The sequence below is a fragment of the Macrobrachium rosenbergii genome, chromosome 23, assembly GCF_040412425.1.
Source record: "Macrobrachium rosenbergii isolate ZJJX-2024 chromosome 23, ASM4041242v1, whole genome shotgun sequence".
Classification (NCBI taxonomy): Eukaryota; Metazoa; Arthropoda; class Malacostraca; order Decapoda; family Palaemonidae; genus Macrobrachium; species Macrobrachium rosenbergii.
Genome location: NC_089763.1, coordinates 12,494,491 through 12,496,836, shown reverse-complemented (window position 1 = coordinate 12,496,836; position 2,346 = coordinate 12,494,491). Strand labels below are relative to the sequence as shown.

General features: G+C 37.6%; 1 long non-coding RNA gene across 1 annotated transcript in view; it reads left to right on the top strand.

Annotated features, from left to right (window-relative positions):
- Positions 1-808: 808 nt before the first annotated feature.
- The window catches only part of LOC136851283 (uncharacterized), an 11,246-nt gene continuing 9,708 nt past the window's right edge, over positions 809-2,346 (top strand). The window contains exon 1 of the long non-coding RNA XR_010856832.1: positions 809-1,113. This is a non-coding gene — a long non-coding RNA (uncharacterized lncRNA). The remainder of the gene's footprint in view (positions 1,114-2,346) is intronic.

Sequence of the window (2,346 nt, the reverse complement as noted above, 5' to 3'; positions counted from 1 at the left end):
TTCCTTTCATTCTTTCTTTTTTTTCTCTCAATGATTATTTTTTTTAATCTGATCATTTTTTTCAAGCCTGTTTCGGAGGTTTCAGGTTAATGACCAAAATTTCCTAAATTTAATTTAATTCGGTATTTTCCTTGTCTAATTAAGATTTTACACGGTTAAAATATGGTAAGAGTCGGCATGGTTTCTTCGCGCATTAGCTAGCTAGCAATTTCTCATTTGTGTTATACCCGTTTAGGGCAGTCCCTTTACTGTTTTTTTTTTTTTTTTTTTGCAGAAGTTATGTTCACAAGACTGAATCATTTTAAAGCCAAGATGCCGTTATTCATTAACCAGGCCAATTATAAAGAAATGAAAAAGGTTTGGACATACTTGCGTGGTGTGTATACGACTGCTGCTAATTTAGTCTTCTTGACCCAAGTCTTTCGTCACAGATCTCGTTGAAACCTTAACGAACCCGAAGCCATCGTGAATTTAGACCCAAGAAAATTGATAGACTATGATTGGTAGAAAACCAGATAACGTCATCACTTCAGCAGCCACTGATTGGTTAACGGCAAAAAGTAGGAGGGACCATTTCACGATGAAAAAAATGTATTTAAACATGAAAATAATTGAGCTTAATATCATTTCCAGTGATCACTAATTTTACGAAATTGGCCTCACTTAGACCTCTCGATGATGATATAAATACACACAAAAAAAAGAATGAAACAGAAGAAGCAAATACCAAGAAAAATCATCTACTTCTGCCCAGTAAACATCGAAACCGCTGCGCGGGCTCCGCGTCCTACAAAAGGAGAATCGTCGGGCAATCATGTCTCACTTCTCATCTGTCCATCGAGCGGACGGGTGCGGATCTTTCCCGTTCCTCAACCTCCACTTGCCAGCTTCCAAAGAGTTGCTGAAAACTCTCCTTTCCCGAAAAACCTCTCTCTCGATGTTGCGGCTGTGAGAATACGACGACGCGGCGTTGCTACCGAAAGGAAAAGAAATAAGGGAAATAACCAGAAGTTCTCCTCGCTTTCTTCTCGCTCCTCTCTCGCCGATTTGGAAAAGAAGAGGAACCATAAACAAACCATCAACAGATCATGCACGTTTTCATCTTCTTCCTTGGTAAGCTTAAGTATTTTCTCTATACAAGTCTCTTCTCTCCTCTCTCTCTCCCCTCTCTCTCTCTCTCTCTCTCTCTCTCTTCGTATTCTATTTTGTAAGATGACCTTTAATATCAGTCAAAATTTATGATAGAGAAAGTAAAGTATATTTTTTTTCTTTTGTTCTGCACTCTCAGAGCATTACAGAATGCTGTCAATACAAAAAAAAAGACAAACAAACATTGTATGGCAGGGACACCTTATTTAATGTACTATATGAAATCATTTGACGTACCCGAGCGATATTTCGGCTGTTTACCGTTGACCACGTAAGAATCAGGTTCCAGAGAAGAATCTTTTTGCTGTTTTAATTTTCTGTAAAAGAAAACTATTGTGCCGGCTTTGTCTGTCCGTCCGCACTTTTTCTGTCCGCCCTTTTTCTGTCCGCACTTTTCTGTCCGCATTCAGATCTTAAAAACTAGAGGGCTGAATTGGTATGTTGATCATCCACCCTACAACCATCAAATGTACCAAATTGCAGCCCTCTAGCCTCAGTAGATTTTATTTTATTTAAGGCTAAAATAAACCATAATTGTTCTTCTGACAACGATATAGGACAGGCCACCACCGGGCCGTGGTTGAAGATCATGGGCCGCGGCTCATACAGCATTATACTGAGACCAACGAAAGATAGATCCATTTCCGGTGGCCTTGGTTGTACGCTGTACAGGAAACTCGATTGCACCGAAGACACCTCGGCACATTTTTTATGTTTTATTACGGGATTACGCATTTGGAATGATTCCGGAATATTGCTGGTTAAAACAGTCAAAATTTTGTTTCATTTATTCATGGACATCGCCACAACAGTTGTAAAACTCGATTTTCTTCTTCGGAACTGCCAACAACTCTTAGCCTTCTTTTATCATCATCTGAGAGAAGCACCAGTTGAAAATTTCACTTGATTTCTCTTAGGCTAAAATTTTTACTCTGTGTTTCTTTCTCTCTCTCTTTTTCTCAGTTTGGTCCTAGTGATTGCGTTTATAACAGTTTCTCTGTTTATGTACGTTAATATAATATATATATATATATATATATATATATATATATATATATATATATATATATATATATATATATATATATCCCACCTTCCTCTGTCCATTAATGCATCCTATTTCTTAAATATTCTCCCAAATGTTATTTTATCCTTTTAACTGAATTTTGGGCTTCCTCGTCTTATCTTTCCATCCAC